A 27,468-nucleotide genomic window follows, 5' to 3' on the forward strand; every position below is an offset into this window, starting at 1 on the left:
CTATGATGACACCACTGCAGTCTATCCTGGGCAATCGATCTTGTCTCGAAAAAATATAATATTTGAAAAATATTTTAATTTGCTCTTTATCTCATTACCTTAATGTAGTCACTCTTTTCCATGTAGCATAGTGACTAAGCACACAGGCATTGGAGTTAGACTGTGAGAGTTTGAATCCCAGATCTGAGTCTTACTAGTGTGACCTTGAGCAAGTTACTCTTTCTAGGAGGCTTTATAATCCATAAAATGGGGATACTAATATACATTACATGAGAAAATCCATGTATAGCATTTAGCATATTGTTTGGCTCATGGTAAAGTGTATTCATTTTTTTATTGTGGTAAAATCGATATAAGATTTACTATTTTAAGAATTTTTAAGTATGCGTTCAACGGCATTAAGTACATTGACGTTGTTGTGCAAACATCACCACCATCCCTGTCCAGAATGTTTTCATCTTTCCAAGCTGAAACTCCTTATCCATTAAGCAATAACTCCCCAAATGCTACCCCCTCTGCCTCTGGCAACTATCAGTCTACTTTCCGTCTTTATAAATTTGATTATTCTAGTACCTCACATAAGTGGAATTATGTGTTTGTTCTTTATATTTGGATTATTTAGCAATATATTTTGCTATATTTCATTTAGCAAAATATCTTTAAGTTTCATCCATGTTGTAGCATGTGCCAGAATTTCCTTCCTTTTTAAGGATGAATAATAATCCATTGTATGTATGTACCACCTTTTTGTTTATCCATTCATTTGTTGAGAGCGTGATTTAGGTTGTTTTTTATCTGTGATGGCTAATTTTATGTGTCAATTTGGCTAGGCCACACATAGTACCCAGATAGTTGGCCAGACATTATTCTACATGTTTCTATGGAATTATTTTTTAGATGAGGTTAACATTTAAATCAGGAGACTTTGATATGCTTTTCATTATGTACATGGGCCTCCTCCAATTGGTTGTAGGCCTTCATAGGAAAAGACTGACTTACTTCCACTGAAGAAGAGAGAATTTTACTTCCTTACTGCCTTTGGACTTGAGACTACATCAAGTCTTCCTTGAGCCTCCAGCCTGCCAACCTACCCTATAGATGTAATCTCTCTCTCTCTCTCTCTCTTTCTCTCTCTCTCTCTCTCTCTCTCTCTCTCTTTCTCTCTCTCTCTCTCTCTCTCTCTCTCTATATATATATATATATATATATATATATATATTTATTCTATTGGTCCTGTTTCTCTGGGGAATCCTGACCACTGATGAATACACCATCTTTTAGCTATTGCAAATAATGCTGCTATGAACCTTGGTGTACAAAAATTCAAGTCCATGCTTTCAATTCTTTTGAGTATATACACAGAAGTGGAATTACTGATTCATATGGAATTACTGGATTATATGGTAATATTTTGAGGAACCGCCTTACTGTTTTCCATAGCAGCTACACCATTTTATTGTACATTCCCACCAGCAATTCACAAAGGTCCTGATTTCTCCACTTCCTCACCAACACTTGTAATTTTCTACTTTTTGTTTTTAATCTTTAATAATAGACATCATAATGGGTGTGAAGTGGTATTTTATTGTGGTTTTAATTTGCATTTCCCTAATGATTGGTGATGTTGAGCATCATTTCATGTGCTTATTGACTATTTGTAAATCTTTTGCCCATTTTTTTTTTTTTTTTTTTGAGACAGAGTCTCACTTTGTTAAAATTAGGTTTTTGTTGTTGTAGTGTAGAAATTCTTCAAATATTCTGGATATTAACTCTTTATTAGGTGTATGATTTGCAGATGTTTTCTTCCATTCTTTGCATTACTTTTTCACTTAGTTTTCAGTGTCTTTTGATGCACAAAAGTTTTAAATTTTGATGTAGGCTAACTTACTTTTTCTTTTGTTGCTTATACTTTTGGTGTCAAATCCAATGTCCTGAAACTTTTCCATATGTTTTTTGCTGAAAATTTTATAGTTTTAGCTCAAACATTTTTATTTGATTCATTTTGACTTAATTTTTGTAAATGGCTTAAGGTAAGGATCCATCTTCATTCTTTTGCATATGAATATTTAAACAATTCATTAGTAATTTTTATCAACCATAATAATGTTCATCTCTATATAGACACCACTGGCATAGCCTTAGTATGAAAATGTTGATTCATTCTTGACATTTTTCTTTTTTTTATTTCAGAATATTATGAGGGTACAAAATGTTTCAGTTACAAGAATTGCTTTTGTACAGTTTGAGTCAAAGTTCTGTATGTCCATCACATAGACAGTGCATTGTACCCATTAAGTGTGAATTTACTCATCCTTGACATTTTCCTGATTGTATCTAAAATACTGATTTTTTTTCTCATAGAATACTCAAAATTTCTGTTCTTTATAGCTTTTAATGTTTCCAAGGAAGAAAAATTATTCCTGTGGTGAAAGTCATTTGGTTCCTAATAACTATCTTTTTTTTTTAAAAGCATCTTTACCTTTTGGGGGTATTTAGAATACAAAAAAAATGTTGAAAAAATTGAAATCGAGTCAAAAGTAATGGTTTCCCCTTTATTTACCTGCTTTCTTCCTATACTACTGTTCTTGGAAGGTGACCTTTGTAAATAGTATGTTCTGGATCCTTCCACATCTTCTCCAAGAGTCAATTCACAAATATAGATTTAGCATAAATATAATTTAAAAATATAAATGGGACCCTATTATCTACATCATTCTGCCTTTGCTTTTGTAAAAATCTCAAAAATATATAATATACATATATCAGCCTGTCAGTCGAGATATACAAAATTCAGTGGCCATATTTTGTCTTGGAGAACAGACAATGGCACTCAAATGAAAGAATGTTCTTTTTTGATAGAATAGAAGTCCTAGTCACATAGAGTAATGGCGGACTGCGCTAAGCCTGTTGAAACAGGTGCATTTGGACTGTTACCTCTCTCTGGACTGTTGGCTTCTCTCTGTGAGCATCTGATTGACTGTTTCCAGTCTCCTCTGACTTTCAAAGCTCCCTCCAAGGACTCTGACATTCAGCTGTCTCAGTGAAACCCTGGAAGACAGTGGGTCCTTTCCCCCTGACCCCACCACCGCTTCTGACCAGCTGTGCCCCTCTTGTGCCATCAGCAATGCTGACGTAGAAAAGATCCAGAGACAAATGCATCTTTCTTCCTTGCTTGTCCTGAGAAAAGGTTGCTTTCCTCTGTGGCTTAGTTTATTTCTCCCTCACGAAAAATAGGAAAAAAGAAAGTGACCGGCAAGAACCAGGTGGCACCCTCCATGGCAAGGAAGTGGGTGGTATGTCTGCATCTTTCTCTATGCTGCCTGAAATTCTATAGGTTTTAAAACAAATATACTTTTTTTTAAAATTGAATTCCTTTTAGTAGAATGAAAAAATTGATTTTCATTATGATTTGCTCAAGGAAATTGATGTTCAGAAAAGGTAGATTGTGTTCCTTGTCTAGCAAGTAAGGAATGTGAAATTTTCTCTAATTTTAGTTGACTTTTCATTAAACATCCCTGATGCCTCCAAAAGATAGCACACTGCACTTGAGAATTCTACAGTTTCATCTCATGGTGCTTTACCTCTATGCAGTGGAATACTTTGTGGAGTTTTTTTTTTTTTTTTTTTTAATACCCATGCTTGTCCTGTTCCTGGAGATTCTCTTTCAGAGGGTGTGGAGTGAGTCCAGGCATCTGGTGGTTGGCCTGGACTGAGAACCACTGGTCCAGTGGGGGGAGTTTCCCAGCCCAAGGTCAGAATCCTCAGGTAGGCTGATGTCCTTCCTTCCCAGTACTTAGAACTGGCCTCAAGCAGTCCTACTTGGACGAAAGCTCTACCTAAGGTCCTAATTAAAAAGCAAATAAATTGGATGGTAACTCCTTCTTCCTGGGATGTTTATAGAGGTTACCTTTTTATCCTGCTGTCTCATTCCCATGAAAACTTACTTCTCTAACTAAGTTAAAACGTGGACCCTTTCTTACCAAGTTATGCAGAACTCCCATTAACTTCACCTTTTTCAGAGCCAAAGTTCCCTCAGTTCTGTAGTTATTTTCTGGTAGTAACTTAGGTATTTAGGGTGCATCTGAATTCCCTCTTAATAACCTAAAAATATAATTAGTCCATTTTTTGACTTGAGTCAACAATTAGGGTTGTCAAATAGCCCCGGTTCCTTGTACATGCAGATGGTGTCTATCTCTGGCCCAGAGTCTACCACCAATTACATTTTCAGTAAAAAGTATTACATTTAATTTATCTTAAATTTAATAGAAGAAAAAAAATACAAAGTGAAATGTAAGGAATTTCTGATCTTCAGACAGATTTTTCTTTAAAACGAGATATATTATTTACTAGTTCCTAAAAGATTCCTCTAAAGTTAAAACAATAGATTGAAATATCAATTGTTGGGATTATTACCTACTCTGATTAAATTCAGAAGACATCTCTCATATCCAAATAAACCTACATTTTAAATTACTGCTCTCACTAAAAAAAGAATTAAGTTTCATTTTACTTTGATATGTCAAGGTATGTATCTTTTGTTTGGTTTTTTAAACATCTATTCTCTTGATATGACCTTTTTAGTTTGAAGACCCAAATATTTCTTCAGTTCAGGGATTTTTTCTTCAATTATTTAATTCTTTCTTCCTCTCCCTACAAGCCAGGCTTCATTCAGACTAATGAGCATGGCAAACTGTTAAAGGCAGCTTAAAAAACAAGAACAAAAACAAAATAGAGACATGTCTGATGGTAAGGAGTACCTTTACTACAACTTTGGGAATCCTTATATTTAATAAATAATAAAATTTAATAATATTAATAATGTTAGTGAGGAAGAAAAAATTATATAAAATGTTCACACCAAAATCATATCATAGTGAAACTTTGGGGATAAAGGCCAGAGGAAGACAGGGTGAAGAGGGAGAAAAAGAAAAGCTGTGTTGAGGGAGAATGAATGGGGGGAAATGGGGCAGAGTCCTTCCAGGCATCTTACCTTTGTTTTTTTTTTTTTTTTTTTTGAGACAGGGTCTCACTTTGTTGCCCAGGCTGAAGTATAGTGTCATGATCATAGCTCACTGTAACCTCAAACTCCTGGGCTCAAGCGATCCTCCAACCTCAGCCTCCCTAGTAGCTGGGACTACAGGCATGTGCCACTATGCCCAGCTAATTTTTCTATTTTTTTTTATAGAGGGGAGGGTCTCACTCTGTCTCACTCTGTTGCCCAGGCTGACCTCAAACTGCTGGACTTGAGCGATCCTCCTGCCTTGGCCTCCCAAAGTGCTGAGATTACAGGCGTGAGCCGCCGCACCTGGTCCTAGGCATCTTACTTTTAAGCAGGGACTAAGGAGTACTGGCGCCCAGCATCTGCATCCCAGGTGTTGCTCTTTCTGGCCTTGGTTTGTGTGCACTCCGGGCATGCAGATGGACTGCCGAAGAGCGGGGCGACCGTGTTTTCTCCTTACTGCTTGTATGACTTCTTGGGCCGGTTGTTTCCAGTGGGGGAGCAAATGAATCAATACCTCATCCACCTGGGGCAGGTTTGGGAACCTCTCTATGGACATTGAGCTTCATGCATGTTCTTCATCAAGAAAATCAGACCTTTCCCTTCCTACTTGTAAGTACCACTGCAGGAGGATTAATGAAGTAATGTCTGTGATGGGGCTTTGTCAAATGTAAAGTACCTCGCAGACGTTAGAGATCATGTGACCACAATCATGCCGGGAAGCTTTTCCTTTACAGAAAGATGCATGAACAACTAATGGCTAAGTGAGTGATTGTTTATTAGGTGTCAGCCTCTTCTCAGGGTTCTTCTCATTTTACCCTCATGGACACCTTATGGGGTAGAGGCTATTATTATTCCCATTTTATTGATGAGGTAGCTGAGGCCCAGAGAGGTTAAGTGCCTCATCCAGGGTCACACAGTGGTGAAATCAGGATTTATACGCGGGGTAGCTTTACAGCAGCGTCTGAACTCTTAACGTTTATGCCATCTGTAACGTTCTCCTCCGGAATGAAACAACAGTTGTTGGCTGCCACTTTACAGAGCGTTGGTACATGCGCAGGTCTAATGCAGGTCAGAAGAGGCAGAGGTGTCACTGGGTGCTCCAGCCTCCTTATCCTGACCTTATAGCTTCTCTTACTGTCCTTTGTGATCCCGGGAGAGTGAAACACTATGTCTCATCTGTGCCTGGTCCACCCTGTTGAAGCATCCATCATCCCTTGCCTGAATTGCTGCAGTGGCGTCTAGAGTTATCTGTAGTAAAGGACCAGGGTTTTCTCCCCCAGTCCATTGCAGCCTTATATTTTTGTAAAAAAAAAGAATAAAAATCCTGCTTGGATGTTGCCATGATGTTAAATTGCTTGAAAATGTGTAAAAGCTTCTAAACTTTCCCTCTCCATTTCTGTCCTTGTAGATGATAGCAAACAGTTTGCAGATGGACGCTGATCCACAGACCATGGTTTAGATAGTGCTGCCCCAGGACCTCGTTACCTTCACTCCTGCCCCCGATAAATCATGCACCACAAGGCAGCCAGAGCAGTTTTTGAAAAGTGCAAATAAACGTCACATCACTCCCCTGCTTAAATCATCCAATGGCTTCCCATTGCATTTAAAATAAAATCCAGATATTTGCCAACAGCCCAAAAGGCCATAGGTCTTCTGGCCCTGCCTGTATCCACCCACTTCCATCTCCTCCCTTGCTCATGGTTTTCCTCGGTGATAATGAAACACAATCAGCAATGAAATCACGTGATGATTTGGGATGTGAGATACACCTTGTTTTATCCTTTCGTCTATTTTAGATCGAGCATGGGCAAGTGCTTCTGTCACTTTCTCTCTCTCAGCGAGAGCCTTTCCACTAGTGCTGGAATGAGCAAGATGACCAAAACCCAGTCCCACAAGAGCTCTGTGGGCAACTCTGCTTCTGTAGTGAAGCCTGTCGCCCCTCTGTCGAGCTCATCCCGAAGGTGCTTGTGTTCTGCTCATGTCTCATACCTGCTTTTTAGGCTGTTTGGTTCCTTCCCCAGAAAATGTGTCTGTTGTGAGCCAAGATGGTGGAGGGGTGATTCTAAATGCTCCTGAGATTGGGGGATTAAAGGTTGGCAGTGTGTTGTTGCCATTGCTGAGGATTTGTTGGTACGGAGCGTGGCTACCATTGCTGTATTAATTATTTAATGAACGGAGGGGGAAGCATACATCCTGGCAAAACAATTTCCTGGCTGGTTTGGCTTTGGCCTTTGGGGACTGCTGCCCAGAGAGCCTCTTGTGTGGAGGCCATGGGGGTTCTCTCCCTGTCTCACCCTCGTGCACTGCTGCGGCCATGAATGAGAGGGAAGTAGCTATATCAATATGCTTCGTTCAGCCATGGGAGCCGTGGTTTCTAGGAAGCTGACCTCTCCTTGTCCTTAACTCCCTCCCCTTGACTTTTTAATCTATCACCTATTTCAATGATTTTCAGACTTTCTGAAGAGGATTTCATTGTCTTTTTTAAATTGCCATGGAAATGGCAGCGGTAAATAATAAGAAATTTATATTTAATAGATCTGGGGGCCAGGCACTGTGGTTTACACCTGTAATCCCAGCAATTTGGGAGGCTGAGGTGGGATGATCACTTGAGGCCAGGATTTTAAGACTAGCCTGGGCAACAGGGCAAGGCCGAGGCTCTACAAGAAATAAAAAAAATTAGCCAAGTGTGTTGGCGTGTGTCGCCAGTCCCACCTACTGGGGAAGCTGAGGCAGGGGGATTGCCCAGGAGTTCGAGGCTGCAGTGAGCTATGATGAAGCTACTGTACTCCAGGTTGGGTGACAAAGCAAGACAAAACCCTGTCTCTTAAAAAAATAGATATGGGAATGTGATGTAGCAACATGCATTTTTCTCATCCTAGGTGATTCCAAGGTGAGTGGTTCAAGGACCTTACTTTGAAAAACATCCATTAAAGTGGCATCTTTTCTGTGTAATATTGATAATTAGGTACAAAGTAAACTGAGTTTTAAAGAAATTCTGTTTCTGCCCAAGATGGTTTAACAGGACCAAATTTACCCTTTTGCCTGAAACCACCAAAAAGATCAGATAAAATATATGAGACGATGATTTTTGGAACACTGGCCGTCAATGTGTCTGCTTTCTTAGAGAAAAGGAGATGCTGCAGCTACTGCCTGGAGAGAGTTTCCAGGCTGAGACGCTGGGAGGGGAACTCAGGTGGAATTTGGATTCCCTGAGTTGAGGAGAGATTGTGAAGAGCCTGGAGGAAACCAAGGTGGTTAGATTTCACAGGACACAGTACCGGAATGTGGAAGTTGCCCAGAGAAAGAGGAACCTGGATAGTGCTGGCCCCTTGAGGGTTCAGCACCCTACTGATCAGCACGTGCGTGTGAGGAAACTACTAGAGACGGGAGGTAGGCTTGTGGGGAGACAAGAACAGAGCCCGGTGATCACAGAGGGCTGGGAATATTGCCTATTCCTTCCAGACAGACTGGAAAACCCATAATTCACAGGGTATTGGGTAGAACAGTCAGGGAGGTCTTGCCTCAGTAGTGGGGAATAATTAGCTCAAGACTGGGCAGTGCTCCAAATGTGCCTAACAAATCATAAAAAAGCAATTCCCGAAAGTGTTAAACTGCATCTAGGTCACTTAACCTCATCCCAGAACAGAGGTGAGGAATATTTATAGGAATAAAAAAATATCCAGTGCCCCAAAAGGTCTCTGGCACTCCAAAATAGTAAATCAGTTCTGTTCAAGATGGAAATACACTCTCCCTGACTGTCCTGGAGGACAATTTTATGCCAAGGCCTTCAGGGTAAAATTTTATACATAACAAGCCAGAGACTGCCAAACCATGGTCTGTGTTGATATTTATCTTGGCTTCTGAGACAGCAGCTCCTCTTTGATGTCTATTATTGTTTTTAAAAATATTTTTCCTGTTTGATACCCCCAAACTCCCCACTGGATTGTGGCAGGGTGAATTCAGCTAAGATATTGGCCAAGTACATAATGTATCCTAAGGGATTGGAGCTAGGAGCAGGGGTAATGGGGGTGGGTGGGTAAGGTGGGACTGATTTTCTCAGGCCAATGGATGACTCAGATTCAAAGGCATTAGAGAGTAGTAAGGGCCAAACCAGGCAGGCCGAGATCTCTGACAGGTCTAAGCGGGCTGGCTAAGCCAAGGCCCCAGAACCAGAAGCCTTTGAAACCCAGCAAGAACATAAGGGAGTGAGGTGAACAAAGTTCTGTCAGTGCTGTAGTGAAGGCTGAAGAGTCGGGGCTTGCTCATAGCAGAGGGTGGAGGCTGGGTCAGAGAGGGTATGCTGGAACCATGTGTGGGCTTCCTGCTCTGGAGGTCCATAACTGAGCTCCATACTGCATCTGGGCTGTGTATTCTCTCTCTGAGATTTGAGCAGTTTTAAATTTGGTTTCCAGGCTTATTTCTCTGGTCCTGCCCCACCCCCACCACCCAAATCCGGCCTGACACGCTGTCTTCTGGGTGTTTCTATTGATAGTTAGACACTTGGCTGCCAGAACTAACATGTTTTCTTCGGATTGGTTGCTGCTTAGCACCTTGGCATTCCTTCCCCACTCTGCCGGATCAGAAATGTGGCTTTTCTTCATACAATTTATAAATCTCTTGGCTTCTGGAAAACAATCAGTTTCTTGAAATATTGTAGTCCGGATTAACTTGTAGGAAAGCTCCTACCCAAAGATTATGACAAGAGATCACTACCATTATTTGACAGAATTTTTACTTCTTTGGGAGATGGGATGGAGACTAATGGATCAGTATTTGGGAAAATTAGGAGCCGGTTTGCCTTTTAAAGGAGGGGGTCTTAAAATCACTTTTTCACCTAGAAACAAGGTTTTTGATTGGTGGTCTTGGAACACTTTACTTCCATTCCCACTGGTGACTGTTTTGTGGACTAACTGCAGCTAGGATACAGGGATGGAGGGGTGTAGGATGGATGTTAGTCGGCATTCCTGTGGTCACCAAGGTGGTCTTCATGGCCAGAACAATTCACTTATAGTATTTAATAATCAAAGCACCAACACTAAATAGTAGATGGAGTAAGTTCATCACTTTAGTTTCCTTCCAGGTAGCATGGGTTAGAAGGTTCTGTTCCTCTCTCTGTTTTCCAATGAGAGAGAGATATACGGGAGACATTGAGAGAGCATAAGAGGCTTTGAGATGGTTGACCAGAAGCACTGGCACTCATCTCCTCCACAGAGAAGGACCCAAACAGTGGTGAGTAGATAATCACAGCCTGAATAGAGTGTCTAAGAGACAGCACTGGAACTCAGCAGGGAAGTGGCAGGGAGCCTCTGAGGCAGGGAGCCTCTGGGAGGGAAGACACTTGCTTGTCTGCTGTCATTAATTGCAGGGTACTGGGCCAGGTTTCTGTGAGTTGGGTGGAGGTGGAGGCCACTGGCAGTGAGTACAACGCCCAGGGAGAAGAATGTGAGTAGGAGGAAGAAAGGAGATTTCTCTGGAGCTGTTGCAAGGTTGATACTGGTGAAATATACTTGCCTTCCTCTAGCGTTAAGCAGCGGATGCTAGGAGTGATAGCTCTTCAGTACTCATGATCCTTGGGGCACTTGGGCAAAGGTAAAAGTGTGGTAAGTTTCATACTGTGTTTTCTTACTAGTTGATTTGGACATGAGTATGTGTGTGTAAAACTGACTGTAAGGTGTCAAGTTTCAGCCTACTGGTGTTTTTATTCCAGATAATTTTCAGCATTACCTAAGAAACAAAGGCTCAATTTGGGCTGCTTCTTTCTTATCCCTTCTCCTGCAATTTTAAGGTGCTTGATCTACTGAGACCACAGATGATGAATGACTCAGAAGGGAGAATTGGTCTGAAACAGCCAAAGATTAGTTTACCCATTTCTGAAGTAACCTTTGATATGATAATGTGGAAAAGAGCAAGAACCTTTGGTTTATACAGGCCTAATTTGAATCATGTCTCTATTGTGTATTTGTGACATTGTGCAAGTAACTTATTGTGGGTTATAGCTGACTGAGGCAGAGCTAAGCCTAGCCTAATTCTAATGATTCTGTGGAAATTTAATTTCATTTTATGTTAGGATCTAGCATTGTGGTTGGATAGGCAGAGTAGATGTTGAAGGTATATATATCTTAAAAGCTTTACTTGATTTCTGTAGCATTTTCCCTCTCTGGGACCATCAGAAATATGGAAACTAAAGCATGAGGCCTGCCATCTACTCTTTCTATCCATCCTTTCCATCTGTTGATCCATCTGTTCATCCATCCATCCACTTATCTATCTGTTATATAGGTACTAAACAACTTACTATATACAAGGTACAGTTCCAAGAGCTAGGGCTTAAGCAATGAAGAAAGATAGAAAAAATAATTCCTGCATTTATGCAGCTTTCATTCTAGTGAAAGGAGGAAGTACAATAAACAAAATAAGTTAGTAAATCATGCAGTATATTAAAAAAAGATATAGGGAAAAACGAAGCAGGAAAAGGTGGTGGGGTATTGAGGCAGTTTTAAATAGGTGATGAGAGAAAGTCTCATTGAGAATGAACTCCCCTGAAGTGCTCTGAACACAAGTGGCAGACTGTGTCTTCTTGTTAGTACCAACCAGCAGTGTCTATTGCCCCCTTGTCTTCCTCTTTTTATTCACTGAGGCCTCACCATTTTTGGCTCATTAAAACAACAAATTTTGGGGGCACAGAATATGACCTTAGGGTTTTCCTTTAGGACTGTGTTACTAGGCTAGTAGATGCCAGATGAAGGATTGGTGGGCCCCATCTTTGCTGCCCCTACTCGGTTCTGGAGAGTGATACCTTCTGCTCTATTATCTGTGTCGCCTTATACACTGGGCTTCTACCGCCAGACTTTTTGCATACATCTCTATCCCTGCCCTACACAGCCCACAGGGACCTCTGCCTGTACAGCTAGATATGGCCCCTTGTGGAGCTGGGCCTCTGCTTGTAGTCTTTTCCTGCTCCCTTGAAGGAGCAAGTGGGCACAGGCTGCCAACCTAACTTCACCCCTTTGGGCAACAGCAGCCTCTGCCTTCACCATTTCCTGTCCCAAGATAGTGGGAGCAGAGTGTCTCATCACCAAGAAAAGCCACTCTCTTTCTCTGCCTTGGTCCAGGAGCTATGGGAACAGGAGGAAGCAAGTCAAGGACACTGTGGCGTCCCAGCCAGGGTGTGACCTGGAAGCAGCCTTTGCAGTATGAGGATGGGATCCGCATCCAGGAGATACCTAGTCTCCCTTGGCCCATGGTGGATGATGAGTGGGTGAACATTTCATTAGCTTCCATGAAGGGTGATATCTGCTTTCCAGTCACTTTCAGAATGTTAAAGAACCATTTTAGAAGCTGGGAGCAAAGTTTAGTGAGTGCAGCTGTGTAGAAGCCTTGGATACCATTTAATTGTGGTGCAGTAGAGCTTAAGTTTCTTTTGCAACATGCTGAGCTCCCCGCTGTCAATCTGATGGACGGGGCCCAGGCTGAATCTCTGGCTGAGGTTGGGTGTGGGTGGAATTAGCTTTAGTTTCCCCTTTCTGGATTTAGATCTCACAGGTTCCTCCTTCTTGGCTAGGACTATGGGAATGCCATAACCAACTTCAGCACATCTACACATGTCCACACCATGTCACTCTGTGCCAGTTGTGTGGACCTTCTCTTGCCCACTCAGCTATAGTAATACAATGATGCCATCCAGAGCTGTGGTGACAGGTAGGGCTGGTCTGGCACCTGTTTGGGTGGGAAAAACCTCCTTACAATATTTTGATATTTATTTATTTTTGATGGTGCAAAGTCCTACCATTCCATCTTCCATCTGAAACATCAGAAACACCCACACAAATAGACTGGCCTTGGCTGGTGCTCACATTTGAGAGATCCCAATCCTGCAAGGCTTGCCTCATCCAATCGTGGCTAATGCCACATCCACTACCCTCTATCTACTTGGCCCTGTGCAAATGAAATCCTTCTTAGAAGTCTTAAGTCCCTGGTGCTGCTCACTCATCCTCTGTAGTTTAACTCTATGCTTCCCAATCTTTTCATGTCACAGTATACATAGACATAGTACCATTTATGTAGACAGGAGGGCTCATTCCCAGGGCAACAGGCCAGTGGAGTCTGGCTACTACAGCCCTTGCCAGTGTCACCCTCACCTGGCTGTTCCAGGGCCTTAGGGTATTTGTTCCCTCTAATACACTTGTACTCACCAGGGCTGCACAAGGGTGCTGCAGCAAAAGTTAGAAGCTCTGGCCCAAGATCTAGCACAGACCACGATCTCAAGTGCATCAAATAATTCCATCCATAAATATCTTTTAAAGTGTACCCAGAGGGTGGAAATTCTTGCCCAGAATATTGTATTTGAGAGATGTAAGTTCCTGTGGTCATGTCCATGACTTGGTGCAGTTTGGCACCAGCTCTCCTTCTGGAAAAGGGGGTAGAAGGACATTGCCAACACTGCATGTCCCTTGTCCCCTCCAGGCCAGCATGATCAGACTCCTTGGTTTTGTGGCCACATCCTAATTCTTAACCCTGCTTCTCTCTACACTACCATATTCCAAGGTATTTCACTTGACTTCTACATATTCCTGACCTACCAGCTTTGCTACATCCTCTGCATGGCATAGAAAAATCACTTGTTATGCAGTGGTTGGAGGCATCATGGGTGCCCTGTTGAGAAAGTCTGCTCATGGTCCCATGATCCACACCAAGATACCTGGTCTGGGTGAAGGGCAGATATTGCAGAGGACACTGTAGTCCTCTTTTCACCCTTTGGACTGTGTGGTACCAGGTGGTGCTTCTTACATTAAAACAGGTCTATGGGCCGTGCATGGCGGCTCACGCCTGTAATCCTAGCACTCTGGGAGGCTGAGGTGGGAGGATTGTTGGAGCTCAGGAGTTCGAAACCAGCCTAAGCAAGAGTGAGACCCCGTCTCTACTATAAATAGAAAGAAATTAATTGGCCAACTAAAAATATATAGAAAAAATTAACCGGGCATGGTGGCGTATGCCTGTAGTCCCAACTACTTGGGAGGCTGAGGCAGAAGGATTGCTTGAACCCAGGAGTCTGAGGTTGCTGTGAGCTAGGCTGATGCCACGACACTCTAGCCCGGGCAACAGAGTAAGACTATATCTCAAAAAAAAATTAAAAATAAAAATAAAAAAAATAACCAGGGCTATGGGCTCATCAGTCTATTCATTCATTAATTTACTTGTTTAACTGTTTGAAAACCCTATTCAGTAAATGCTGTGTACCAGGAATATAAAGATGAAAGGCATAGTCTTTGCCTTCTGGGAACTCACAGTCCATTGAGGGAGATCCTAGAAGTAAACAATTATGGTATTATGCATGAAAATTCCAGGATGGTGTCTTGGGAACAGAGAAAAGGGGAGATTCTTTTACTTGGAGAGTGGATCAGAGGAGGTTCCCTTTCTGAGATAAGATGACTATTGTATTATGGGTTTTGTTTTATTTTATTTTTTTAATATTTCAGAAGATTATGGGAGTAGAAATGCTTTGGTTACATATATTGACTTTGCAATGCCCAAGTAGGAGCTACAAGCATGCCAACCCCCCACATCACACACTGTACCCATTAGGTGTGAATTTACCCATCTCCTCCACACCCCTCCCACCTTCCCAATGCCCTGTGAATGTAACTTCCATATGTGCACATAAGTGTTGATTAATTAGTACCAATTTAATGGTGAGTACATGTGGTGCATGTTTTTCCATTCTTGTGATACTTCACTTAAAACAAATGGCTCCAGCTCCATCAAGTATAGTACAAGGGATATTCATCATTTTTTTATGGCTGAGTAGTACTCCATGGTATACATATGCCATATTTTATTAATCTACTCATGTATTGATGGACACTTGGGTTGTTTCCACATCTTTGCAATTGTGAATTGTGCTGCTATAAACATTTGAATGCAGGTATTTTTTTTTTTTTGTAGAATGTCTTTTTTTCCTCTGGGTAGATGTCCAGTAATGGGATTGCTGTATCAAATGGTAGTTCTACTTGTAGTTGTTTTAGGTATCTGCATATTACTTTCTATAGAGGTTGTACTAGTTTGCAGTTCCACTAGCAGTGTAAGAGTATTCTCATCTCTCTGCTTCCTTGCCATCATTTGTTATTTTGGGACTTTTTGATAAAAACCATTCTCACTGGAGTTAAGTGATATCTCATTGTGGTTTTGATTTGCATTTCCCTGATGGTTAGAGATGTTGGGCATATTTTTCATATGTTTGTTGGCCATTAATTTTTGTTGTTGCTGTGATCACTTTTGGGGTCTTCTTCATAAATTCTTTGCCTAGGCCAATGTCTATAAGATTTTTCCAACATTTTCTTCTATAATTCTTATGGTTTCATGACTTAAGTTTAAGTCTGTTATCCATTGTCAGTTGATTTTTGTGAGAGGTGAGGGGTGTGGATCCTGTTTCAGTCATCTACATGTGGCTATCCAATTTTCCCAGCACCATTTATTGACTAAGGATTCTTTTCCCCAGTGTATATTTCTGTCTGTTTTGTCAAAAATAAAGATGGCTATAAGAGGATGGTTTTATATCTGGCTTCTCAGTTCTATTGCATTGGTTTCTGTGTGTTCTTGTGTCAGTACATGATGTTTTGGTTACTATAGCCTTGTATTATAGCTTGAAGTCTGGTAATTTGATCCCTCCCAATTTGTTCTTTTTGCTTAAGGTTGTGTTTGCTATATGGGATCTTCTCTGGTTCCATACAAAGCATGGAATTATTTTTTCTAGATTTGTGAAAAATGATGTTGGTATTTTAATAGGGATTGCATTGAATCCATAGATCACTTTGGGTAGTATAGACATTTTAACAATGTTGATTCTGCCAATCTGTGAGCATGGTGAGGTTTTCCATCTGTTTATGTACTCTATTTCTTTACTCAGTGTTTCCTAGTTCTCTCTGAAGAGGTCTTTCACCTCCTTAGTTAAATATATTCCTAGGTATTTTATTTTCTTTGTTGCTATTGTGAAGGCATTGAGTCTTTGACTTGGTTCTCAGTTATACCGTTGTTGGCGTATTGGAATGCTACTGATTTGTGTACATTGATTTTGTAACCTCAGATTTTGCTGAATTTGTTTATCAATTCCAGTAGTCTTATGACAGAATCCATGGGGGTTTCTAGATATAACATCATATTGTCAGCCAAGAGAAATAGTTTGACCTCTTCTGTCCCCATTTGGATGCCCTTGATTTCCTTCTCTTGTCTGATTGATCTGGCTAGCACTTCCAGCACTATGGTGAATAGAAGTGGTGATAGAGACCAACCTTTTTTGGTTTTAGTTCAATTTTTCCCTGTTCAGCATGATGTTGTCTGTGGATTTGTCATATATGGCTTTTATCATTTTGATGTAAGATCTATCTATGCCTATTTTGTTAAGTGTTCTTATCATAAAAGGGTGCTGAATTTTGTGAAATGTCCTTTTCCTCTCTTGAGAGGATCATATGGTCTTTGATTTTATATCTATTAATGTGGTGAATTATGTTTATAGATTTGCTTATGTTGAACCATCCCTGCATCTCTGATGTGACGCCCATTTGGTTGTGATGGATTATTTTTTTTGATAAGCACCTGAATTGTTTGCTAGGATTTTATTGAAAATGTTTGCATCTATATTCATAAGGGATATTGGTGTGTAGATGTGTCCTTTTCTGGTTTTGGTATCAGGGTAATGTTGGATTCCTTTCTTCTTAATTTTGTGGAAAAATTTCTTCAGGATAAGCACTAGTTGTTTTTAGGTCTGGTAAAATTTGGGGGTAAAGCCATCTGGACCAGGACTTTATTTTTTAGGAAGATTTTTATTGCTGCTTCAATTTTGGTACTTGATATTGGTATGTTCAGGAATTCTATTTCTTCTTGAAGGAGCCTATGGATGCTGTGTGTTTCTAAGAATTTGCGCATTTCCTCCATGTTTTCAAGTTTATGTGTGTAGAGATTTTTATAGTATTCATAGATGGTACTTTGTATTTCCATGTTATTGTAATTTCTCCTTCTTCATTTGTGATTAGGCTTATTAGAGTCCTCTTTTTTCTGCTTCTGGTTAATCTAGCAAGAGGCATGTCAATTTTGTTTATCTTTTCAAAGAACCACCTTTTTGTTTTATTAGTGTTCCATATAGCTTTTTTTGTTACAATTTCGTTTGGTTCTGTTTTGATCTTGGTTATTTCTTTTCTTCTGCTGCATTTGGACTGGGTTTCCTCATCCTTTTTCAGCTATTTGAGACAATTAATTAGATTGTTGATTTGTGATGTCTTTGTCCTTTGGATGTAGGCTTTTATGACTATATTTTCCTTTCAAGACTGCTTTAGCTGTGTCCCACGGATTCTGATAACTTGTGTCCTCTAAATCATTAAACTAAACCTTTAAACTAAATCATTTAGTTTAAAGAAACTTTTCATTTCCATCTTAATTTCCTCCTTGACCCAATAATCATTCAGCAGTACCTTGTATAGTATCCATGTCTTTGTGTAGAGATGAGTGTTTCTGTTAGAGTTGATTTCTAATTTTATTCCACTGTGGTCTGAAAAGATGCATGTTATAATTTCTATTTTTTAAAGTTTGTTGAGATATGTTTTGTGGCCTAAGGTATAGTCAATCTTAGAGACTGTTCCATGAGCTAATGAGAAAAACATATATTCAATGGTTTTGGGGTACAATGTGCTGTAAATGTCAGTAAGACCCATTTGTTCTAGAGTTATGTTATATCCATTGTTTCTTTGTTTATTTTCTGTTTGGAGAATCTGTTCTGTTCTGTCAGAGAGGGGTTGAAATTTCTGGCTATTATGGTAGTGCTGTTTATTATTTTGTTTAGATCAAGTAGAATTTGCTTTAGGAATCTGGGCATACCTGAGTTAGGTGCATACATATTTAGAATTGTTATGTCTTCTTGTTGAATTTTTTCCTTTACCAAGATAATGACCATCTTTGTCTTTCATTATTTTTGTTTATTTGAAGTCTATGTTATCTGAAATGAGAACTGCTACACCAGCTTTCTTTTGGTTTCCATTTGTGTGGAAAAGTATCTTCCATTCCTACATCTTGAATCTGAATGAATCCTTGTGGGTTCAATGTATTTCCTAAAGAGAGCAGATACTTGGCTTGTGTATATTTATGCATTCGGTCAGCTTATGTCTCTTCAGTTGGCAGTTCAAGCCATTCACATTTATTTAAGGAATTGATAAGTAGGGTGTATTTCTGTTCATCTTGTGGGGTTAAAGTTTGTTACCTTGTTTTCTCTCTTGAGCCATTGTGATATTTGGCCGTTGACCTTTAGCTTTTGGATGACTTTATCCTGGTGAGTATCTATTGTGCTTATGTGTGTGTAACGCTGTTCTGAGTACTTCCTGGAAGGCAGATCTTAACTTGAGGAATTGCCTCAGTGTTTGCTTCTTTGAGAAGATCTTTATTTTTCCTTGATAGAAGAAACTTAGTTTTGCAAGACACAAAATTCCATACTGGGCATTATTCTGTTTCAAAAAACTAAGAATGGGGCCCCAGTGCCTTCTGGTTTGTAAAGTCTCAGTTGAAAATTCTGTAGTTAGTCTGTTGAGTTTTCTTTTGTAGGTTACCTGCAGCTTTTGCCTTATGGCTTGTAGGGGGGCCTCTTTTGTGTTTATTTTAGCCAGTATGATAATGATCCTTTTTGGAAAACTGAGTTATCTGCGTTGTGTATTAATTGCATGAAGGAGAGAAGGTTCCAGGCAGTAGGAAAACTGTACAGAGCTAGGGAGGCATGGTAGGGAGCTTGGCAAGTTAGGGGAACTTCAAGTGCCTCCATTTGGTTTGGTCACAGCAACACCCTATTGGGCAGCAGCAACAGATGAGATAAGGATCACTTGAGGAGAGGAGATTCTCACAGTAGCCTGTAATGGTCAGACCATACTTTTGCAAGAAGAGTGTCTGTGGGATTTGAAATAATATATTATAGGAGCCCTGGAAAGTTCCACCTGGAGGAGAGTGAAATCTCGATGGCAGTCTGGCTTGACTAAGCTTGTTATGTATGGCTTCTGTGAGTTCAGGAGGATGGTGGGGGATATCACATTCTGTATCCTACATTTTGCATTTGGAAGATGGTGTGATCTTGGGCAACTGACATGATATCTTCAAACCAGTGTCCTCATTTATAAAGGTGACTCTAATAATACCTACTTCCCCAGGGTTGATATGAGATTTAAATTATATAATATATTGATAGATGGAAGAGTCTAACATAGTAAGTACTCAGCACATATTTGTCTTTCCTCCTCATCTGTCTTTTTTCTCTTTCCCTTTTTCTTCTTTTGTCCCTTCCCCTATTCCTTTTTCTTTCATCAGCTCTTTATTAGGTGAATAATATATGTCAGGCACTCTGAAAGATCTACTTGGTCCAATATGGTAGCCACCAACCACTTGTGGCCATTGAACACTTGAAATGTGGCTAGTCCTGAGTTGTGTTATGAGTGTAAAATACACACAGCAGTTGGGGTAGTTAACACTCTGCCTTGTTCCCACCCCATTCCAGGGCATAAGATAGCAGATTAGAGGTTTTTTGAGTCTGTGGAGGCTTTGCTTATAGAGAGGCAGTCTTTGATGGGTTTCTGAGGTGGTCTTTAGATGCTGACTGGTGAGCGCTCCTCCCTGCCTGAAGTGTTGTAAATGATGAAGTCTTGCTTTGAAATTCCTAGTCTGTGTTCTTATTTTCCATAGAAGTTTGGAAATGTTGACTCAGAACCAAAAGAAAAAAAGGTGGAGAACCCAAACTGTTTCATTAATAATTTTTTGCCATTGAGCACATGTTTAAATAATATTTTGGGTATATATGGTCAAATAAAACATATTATCAAGCTTAATTTCATTGTTTTCTTCTTAACTTTCAAAACTGTGACTACTGAACATTTAAGATTAAATAGATGGTTTGCCTTCTATTTCTGTTAGGCAGCACTTTGTGGAACTGGGGGAAGACAGAAAAACAACAACAACAACAGAAGGAAATTTAAAAAGTAAATTTGAAAACAACAAATATAAAATTATACAGTATAATACATATTGTGAAGACAAGTTGCTATGCAGGGGACAACAGGACGGCCTAATTAGATTACCTGGCCAAGAAAGGCCTCTCCAAAGAAGGGACATTTGTGTTGAGTCCTGAGGGAGGCTCTTTCTACACAAGTTTTCAGCCGGAGGTGGGGACAGAGTATTCTAGGCAGATGAAACAGCCTGCGGTGAATATTTATTGAGTCTCCCAAACACAAGTTCTATACTCTGGAAAACTGGGGAAAACTGTGGGTATGACACACTCATGAAAGTTCCCTAACTTCTTGGAGGTTGTGGTGTAGGAAGACAGGCAAGACAAGCAGGAGCTGAGGATGCAGGGATGTGACAATTGCTAGATATAGAAACACCTTTCTCCTTTCTTCTTCCTGTCTCAGAACCATCATTGACCACAGCCTTGACCGTGCAGGTCCCCAGGGCTAATCTGTTATTTCTTCATGGTGGGTAGTGATTAACACTCACATTGTCCCTTTATTCCCTGTTCCCACCACCCTGCACTGACTGAGTCATCATCTCAGAAATGAGTGTCTGCAATAGCTTCTTAACTAGTTTCCTTGCTCGCAGCCCCTTCCTTCCATATATTCTGTGCATGGCTGCCAAATTCGTTTTTTTGAAATACCATTTAGTCCATGTTAACTTATTTACTCCAAAACTTTTACTAACACCTTGCTCCTGGCAGAGGAGCTGTTTGCTGGGAGCTGCTGTACCTCTCTTACTTTCCCCCCTCAACTTTTCCTTCTACAGGTAATGAGGCCATTTGCAAAGGAGAATGGCCTACAGCCAACCCCTTTTGCTGAGCCTGAGGACCTTCTAAAAGCTCCCCTCCAGCCATCTTCCCATATGTCTACTCCTTTCCTGCATCACTCAGTGGGCCAGGCATGCTCTACTGTCCTTCAAATGCTAAGGAGCCCTGTCTCCCAGGGAAGGGTGGGAGTACATTAGCCAGGAGCACAGGTTCTGGAGTCATTCTGGCAGCTTCAATCACAGCTCTGCCATTAAACTAGCTGTGGGAACCTTTTCCATGAGTTATTTATCTTGTCTAAACTTAGTTTCCTAATTATTTAATAGCAGGATGCTAATAGTTTTGTACCCTTTGGGGTAGGGTGGATAAGATAAGACACTCTGTATAAAGCATTTAATAAATGCCTAGGCCATAAATCATAAGTGCTGTGTACTAGGGACTCATGCAAAGGGCCATGGGGTCCTTAATCCATGGCCATTGTTCCAATAATGGTAAGCCCTGGTGTATTGATTAACAGAGTTGCCTCCAGGGATCTCTGACCCTGCTTTCTTTTTGCATCCTTAGTATCAATTAGCAACTTCCTTAAATCTGGTAATGGGCTGTGGTCTGACTTTTGTGTAGTGGTAGTGCTGGCCGGAAACCCTGGACAGGGGCACTGAATTGTAGTGTCACGGAGCAGGATGGGACCTCAAGAGACCATCCAGTGTAGGGTCCTGAGGTCCCTCAGAGGGTCCAAAGCAGATCCAAAAGAGTTAGTTGAAAAGCCCCTGTGGACCCTGTGGAGTCTTATTTTTCCTGCACAGCAGTCCCTAGTTAGCTCCCTGCTTCCCACACCAAAGTCATATTATTGCTGGTTTATCACTTGCTTTTACCACTCTTAATTAAATGTGGTTTTTGCTTTACTTCTGTCCACAAGAAACAGTGAGAAAGTCTTGAAGCCAGGGATACAGGAGACTGGGGGTCTAGTTACACCTTAGCTTCTCTCTCTTTTTCTTATTTCAGCATAATAAGGGGGTACAAATATGGGGGTACATACATTGCTCTTGCCTTCCCTCCCCCCTCGAGTCAGAGCTTCAAGCATGTCCATGCCCCCAACAATGCACAATGCACTTAAAATGTATATATATAAACCCATCCCCTCCTCCTCTCCTGCCTGACACCCGATAAATGTTTTTTTTCTTTTTAATTTATAACATTTTGGTTATATTTTATAATTTTGCCTCTACTTAGCAAGGTTAGAGGTATGCCCTTCCCCTCCACACTGTTTGGCGTGTCTCTCAGATGTGGATCTATCCTCCCACCCCCTGAATCTTTGGTGAACACCACCCCTCTTTGAGCACCATATTGAATGTGACCGCGAGTACATATGGAGCCCATCTCTCTGATCTTGTGTCACCTCACTTTGGATAATGGGCTCAAGCTCAATCCAGGATAATATAAGCGGTGTTAGCTCGCTGTCATTTCTTAGAATTGAGTAATATTCTATTGTAAACATATACCAAATTTTAATTATCCAGTCGTGAATTGACAGGCACTTGGGTTGTTTCCACGTCCTTGCAATAGTGAATTGTGCTGCTAAAAACATTCAAATGCAGATGTCTTTATAATAGAATGATTTATGCTCTTTTGGGTAGATGCCTAATAATGCTATTGCTGGGTCTAATGGTATTTCTATTTTTAGCTGTTTGAGGTATCTCCAAATTATTTTCCACAATGGTTGCACTAATTTGCAGTCCCACCAGCAGTGTAAGAGTGTTCCTGTCTCTCCACATCCTTGCCACCATTTATTGCTTTGGGATTTCTTGATACAGGCCAATCTCACTGCTGGGGTTAGATGATATCTCATTGTGGTTTTGATTTGCATTTCTCTAATGATTAGAGATGTTGAGCATTTTTTTTTTATGTTTGCAGGCCATTATTCTGTCTTCTTTGGAAAGGTTTCTGTTCATTTCTGTTGCCCATTTCTTGATGGGGTTGTTTGATTTTTTCTTGAGTTCTAGATAGATTCTTGTCAGACCTTTATCGGAGGAATAGAGAACAAATATTTTCCCCCATTCTGTAGGTTGTCTATTCGCTCTAATGATAGTTTCTTTGGCTGAACAAACACTTCTTAATTTGATCAGATCCCATTTGTTTATTTTTGTTGCTGCAGTGATTGCTTTGGGGGTCTTCTTCAAAAATTCTTTGCTAGACCAATGTCTGAGAGGGTTTTTCCCAACATCTTCTTCTAGAATTCTTAGGGTTTCATGCCTTAGGTTTAAGTCTGTTTTCCATCTTGAGTGAATTTTCGTTCTCTTCATATAGGAATTTTCATATTTCATAAAAGGAATTTTCATATTCCTTCCTAATCACACCTGCAAGTTCCTCTGCAGGCTAAACAGGTCATGGACTTCAAGTGTTAAAAGTCTCACACAGGTTTAAGGTGCTATTATAAGCCAGTCTCTCCCCAGTTTTTTTTGCTAAGACTTGGTATAAAGCCCATTGTTAGAATGAGGAGGCAACTTGAGCTCTTCTCATAGGGAACAGTCTTTTAGACAGTCCTGCTGGTAGACTTAAGGCAAGTTAGCCATAAAGAACTCTGTTATTTTCAATGGAAAAAAATAAAGAAAGCATCTGCCAAAAATTCTAGATTTTTATTTTGTTTTCAAAAATAAGAAGTCCATTGCTTTTGAATTGCAACAGACTAGTCACAACTCCAAAAAATTAAGCTACAAAGAACAGACTGTGTTTGAGTCCCCTAAGTAATTAAGCAAGGTCTTTTTCAAACTGAGAAGCATTAAGTGAAAGCAAGGCTTTTATTCAAGGTTAACTTTTATATTTGCAGTCACAGGCAGAAAGTGAGTTAATGTTGCCATAATATTTTTTCTACATTTTCTTAAAACCAAGACATATAAATCTTACATCATCTATTTATATAAGTATTTTAAAATAGGTATTTAAAATACATAAATATAATTTAAAATCATGATATATATGCTTTTTGGGGCACGATCTACATCAGGAATCAAGAGCAAGAGGGCATTTTTCCTTCCATTTATCTCTGTGGATAATAGCAGTTAGTTGACAAGAGAGGAATATAATACCTGGCTCTCAGTTAGTGCACAAGAGCTATTTATAAAGTGAGGGTAAATGAATATCAATAAAAAAGTAGTGTTTTGACAACTCCTTTAGGGAGACAGAAATGTATATAAATTACTATAGTATTTGATGATAGGAAAAGAAACAAAACACAAATAGGAATTTAGAAGGTATCTTGTACACTAGGTCTTCAATCTATATTTTAAAGTTTCTTGAAATGAACAACAATGCTAATATAGTGCCATCACTCTTGACCACCCTTATGACAGTCCTTCTTACTCTGGGCCTCAAGACTTTGGTCTTTTATTACATTTGCTCACAACCAATAAAAAGCTCTGCTAAATATCAGCCTAGGCAAAGAATTTATGACTGACCCCAATGGCAATCACAGCAACAACAAATATTCACAAGCTATATATCCGATAAAGGGTTGTAATATCCAGAATCTACAAAGAACTCAAACAAATCAGCAAGAAAAAACAAACAACCCCATTAAAAAGTGGGCAAAAACATGAACAGTAAATTTCAAAATAAGATAGACAATGGCCAATAAACATATGAAAAAATGCTCAACATCCCTAATCATCAGGCAAATGCACATTAAAACCACAATAAGGTATCAGTGTACCCCTGTTAGAATTGCTTTTAACAAGTCCAAAAACAATAGATACTGGCATGGATGCAGAGATAAAGGAACACTTATACACTGTTAGTGGGACTGCAAATTAGTACATCCTGTACGGAAAATAGTATGGAGATTCCTTGAAGATCTAAAAGTAGACCTACCATTAGATCCAGCAATCCCACTACTGGATATCTACCCAAAAGAAAAGAAGTCATTTTATCAAAAGGACACGTGCACTCAAATGTTTATTGCAGCACAATTCACAATTGCAAAGATGTGGTATAAACCCAATTGCCCATCAATACATGAGTGGATTAACAAAATGTGGTATATGTATACCATGGAGTACTACTCAGCTATAAAAAGGATGAATTAATGCCTTTTGCAACAATTTAAATGGAGCAGGAGACCATTATCCTAAGTGAAGTATCATAAGAGTGGGAAAACAAACACCACATGGAGTTGCTATTAAACTGAAACTAACTGATGAGCATACATGTGCCCAGAGAAATGTAAAACTTAGTGGAAATCAAGCAGGGGGAGGCAGGAGAAGGGGAGGGGAAAAAAAACCTACTCAATATGGATACAATGAACACTATTAGGGTGATGGGCACACTTATAGCCATGACTCAAGCCTTACAAAAGTGATTCGTGTAACCAAAAACATTTGTAGCCCCTTAATACTTTGAAATAAATAAAAAAAGAACTAATGATTCAGTAGCTCTGGTGTAGTGTCAGAATGCTGGAAATTATGATGAAGTTGGAAGAAGCATTGGAAATCATCCTTGAGCAATGGTTCCAAGCTCATCAAATATGAAGTAGACTTATATTTAACATCAGAAGATTTTTAGGATCCCTGTCCATCTCATTCTGCAATTTGATTGTGGCTGTACTTTTAGTATTTGTTCTTTTTTTTCTTTCTTTTTTTTGAGACAGAGTCTCGCTTTGTTGCCCAGGCTAGAGTGAGTGCCACGGTGTCAGTCTAGCTCACAGCAACCTCAAACTCCTGGGCTCAAGCAATTCTACTGCCTCAGCCTCCCAAGTAGCTGGGACTACAGGCATGTGCCACCATGCCCGGCTAATTTTTTCTATATATATTAGTTGGACAATTAATTTCTTTCTATTTATAGTACAGACGGGGTCTCGCTCTTGCTCAGGCTGGTTTTGAACTCCTGACCTCAAGCAATCTGCCCGCCTTGGCCTCCCAGAGTGCTAGTAGTATTTGTTGATTGAGAAAAAAAGATATACACATACGGACTCATGTGGCCTTTTGTGATGAAACCTTGCCCTGGAATCCTCAGCTCAGCTGATGGAAATATCAGCATTTTAGACCAAATTTCTAATTGTATAAACAAGGCATAGGAACACTTTGGTTAAAAATTAGCCTGTGTATAATTCAGAAAAGCAGAGGATGTTCAAATAGAGATTTGAAAATATTCAGAAGTTACAACCAAGTCAACTCAGGACACCAAGTAAGAGACATTGGGGACTGCTTGAGAAATCTCCACCCTGAGCTGTTGCAATGTTCATTACCCCACAGAAATCCCTTCATAGATTGCCAGATAAAATACAGAATGCTTAGTGAATTTAAATCTCAAATAAACAACCTGTGCAATATGTGGAACATACTGATGCTAAAAATTTATTAGTTGCTTATGTGAAATTTAAGTTTCACTGAGTGTTCTGAATTTCCGTTGTTGTTATTGGTAACTGTGCCCACTCTACCTTTAGATGTCCATGCTGGTGCCTGGTGCTAAAGGACTGAACTGAAAACATAGGTGACAGTCCTGCACAGCCGTTAACACAGATTACTGACATAGTTTTCTGGGGATCTTTCAGATCTTTGTTTAAGGATGTAGGGCTGTGTGTTTGGTTTTCTCGGGGAGTCTTGCTCTTTTTCATGGGTGAGTTAGCCCAACTTGGGCAGTGGCAGCGCAGAGGCAGTTACTCATTTATTCCCTTTGTTCATTCTCATTTGCGTTGAAGTTTTGTCATGAACTTGTATACCTGACCTGTGAAGTCGGAGCAGTATCAAAAGGTGGGATTTTATTGGACTGAAGTAATGACTTTAAGGGTCAAATCATGGGATGGGGGAGGAGGCAGGAGGGAAGGAGACTTTAACTCATTTAGACACCCCTCATTTTCCTGTACAGGAGTCAGAGCATTTTCCATGGAGCACATAGGGCTATAAAACTCTCCACCTTTTCTTATCTGAACTTGAATTTAAGAGACTGAAGTTTAGATGCTTGTCTCAGTGTCATTTTCTTTTTCACATACACACATATATATAAAGAAGGAATTAGCTCATGCAATATTGGGGGCTGGCAAGTCTGAAATCTGTAGGCTGGCAGGTTGGGGACCGAGGGAGGAGTTGTTGCAGTCTCAAGTGCACAGGCAGAGGAGAGGGAGAATTCTCTCCTCCTTGAGGAGACCTCAGTCTTTTCTCCTAAGGCCTTCAACTGATTCAGTGATTCCTGCTCCTCTCACTTCCATCCCCAGTATGGAGGTTGGTCTGCCTCGCTCAAAATATGCTGATTTAAATGTTGATCACATGTAAAAAATACCTTCATGGTAGCATCTAGTCTGGTCTTTGAGGAAAAAATTGGGTCATGGGCCGGGCGCGGTGGCTCATGCCTGTAATCCTAGCTCTCTGGGAGGCCGAGGCGGGCGGATTGCTCGAGGTCAGGAGTTCGAAACCAGCCTGAGCAAGAGCGAGACCCCGTCTCTACTATAAAATAGAAAGAAATTAATTGGCCAACTAATATATATACAAAAAATTAGCCGGGCATGGTGGCGAATGCCTGTAGTCCCAGCTACTCGGGAGGCTGAGGCAGGAGGATTGCTTGAGCCAGGAGTTTGAGGTTGCTATGAGCTAGGCTGACGCCATGGCACTCACTGTAGCCTGGGCAACAAAGCGAGACTCTGTCTCAAAAAAAAAAAAAAAAAAAAAAAAAAAATTGGGTCATGATTTAG

General features: G+C 40.3%; 1 protein-coding gene across 4 annotated transcripts in view; it reads left to right on the forward strand.

Annotated features, from left to right (window-relative positions):
* The window catches only part of LOC105859377 (transmembrane protein 45A-like), an 88,838-nt gene that overhangs the window by 11,326 nt on the left and 50,044 nt on the right, over positions 1-27,468 (forward strand). Inside the window, exon 1 of one of the 4 annotated variants that reach the window (XM_076001213.1) lies at positions 10,497-10,602. The exons of the other annotated variants lie outside the window; for them this stretch is intronic. The gene's annotated coding sequence lies outside the window, so the exon portion shown is untranslated. Of the gene's footprint in view, positions 1-10,496; positions 10,603-27,468 lie in introns of those variants that run through there. 4 annotated transcript variants of the gene reach the window in all.

The sequence above is a fragment of the Microcebus murinus genome, chromosome 1, assembly GCF_040939455.1.
Source record: "Microcebus murinus isolate Inina chromosome 1, M.murinus_Inina_mat1.0, whole genome shotgun sequence".
Taxonomy (NCBI): Eukaryota; Metazoa; Chordata; class Mammalia; order Primates; family Cheirogaleidae; genus Microcebus; species Microcebus murinus.